The sequence below is a fragment of the Pezoporus flaviventris genome, unplaced genomic scaffold, assembly GCF_033815535.1.
Source record: "Pezoporus flaviventris isolate CSIRO_AGI_PZ_B2104156 unplaced genomic scaffold, CSIRO_AGI_Pfla_v1 ptg000315l, whole genome shotgun sequence".
In the NCBI taxonomy this organism is placed as follows: Eukaryota; Metazoa; Chordata; class Aves; order Psittaciformes; family Psittacidae; genus Pezoporus; species Pezoporus flaviventris.
In genome coordinates, this window is record NW_026892862.1 from 15,062 (window position 1) to 16,242 (window position 1,181).

General features: G+C 53.0%; 1 non-coding gene across 1 annotated transcript; it reads left to right on the top strand.

Annotated features, from left to right (window-relative positions):
• Window positions 1-214: 214 nt before the first annotated feature.
• TRNAS-AGA (transfer RNA serine (anticodon AGA)) lies at window positions 215-296 on the top strand. The gene has a single exon. It is a non-coding gene; the product is annotated as a tRNA-Ser (tRNA).
• The last annotated feature ends 885 nt before the right edge of the window (window positions 297-1,181 follow it).

A 1,181-nucleotide genomic window follows, 5' to 3' on the forward strand; every position in this document is an offset into this window, starting at 1 on the left:
GTTCCAGGATGTCCCTGCAGTGCCGGCTCCTGAACAGGGTTAGTCAGGGCCTCCAGGATGCCTTGAGATAACACAGAGAGGTCTTTGACTCATTACACGTGCAGTGAAAGTCCCGGCTACAAATCTGGAAGTGGAGCATTGCCCTGAAACTCCCCGGCAGCCAGGTGTCATTGCACAGGCACTGTGATCAGCGGGGCAAAGAGATCTGCATCAGGTAGTTGTGGCCGAGTGGTGAAGGCGATGGACTAGAAATCCATTGGGGTTTCCCCGCGCAGGTTCGAATCCTGCCAGCTACGGTGAACAGCTGCTTTTTGGGCTGCTACCAAATGACCAGGTTTCTGCAGTGGCTTCCAGCTCCACAGTGTGCCTGGTGCTCAGGTAGACAGTTAAAGCCCTTTCCTTCTTGGTCTTGTCCTGGTTGAATGGTAAACTCTGCTTCCATTGACAAGGTAGGCATTTAAGGTGAGGCTTCCCAGAGGTCTTCATTCAGTTGCATGCCCAGCTGCCCCTACTAGAGCAGCGGCAGAGGTTGAGCTTCTGGTAGCCTGCCTGCGTGGTTTAGCAGCTAAAGGAAAAAGTAAACTCTGAGAAGCACATGCAGGAAGAGCCTACAGAAAGAGGAGAGAAACCCACATTGCTGGCACATGGTCAATTCCCTGTAGCCATGCCACCGAGGCTGGGGAAAGCACTGCAAGGGAGAAAGAACCTCAGAGAGATTCTCAGCAGGAATAAAGAAGGAAAGGGCAGTGGAAAGGACACTTTAGCGTGCTCACATCTGCATCCCCGTGCTGGCCCTCTCTGTCTGCCTTTTGCTTTTCCCTCCTCTGCCTGCCTGCTGCATGCTCTGGCCAGCAGTGTTGGGCAGGACAGGAATGGCTCCAGGCACAGAGAAAAGGGGTTTCTCGGGCTATGGCAAGCTGCATGGTGTCAGGGGCAGCCCTGGGCTCTCAGGTAGCAATAAGGCTAGGGCTGCACAAGGTGGGAGTACAAGTCAGGGAAAGGAATGTGGCGTGAATGTGTAAAACAGACCTTTGGACAGGGGTGAGGAAAGACGGTGTTTTATGTTGGTGTTTCTGTTTCTCACTACATGAATCTGTTTTAATCTGCAACGATTTCCACACCCTCTATGCCCCGACTCCCCTGCCAAGGTAAGCCTGGTTTGCCCGTAGGAGTTTTTGCTA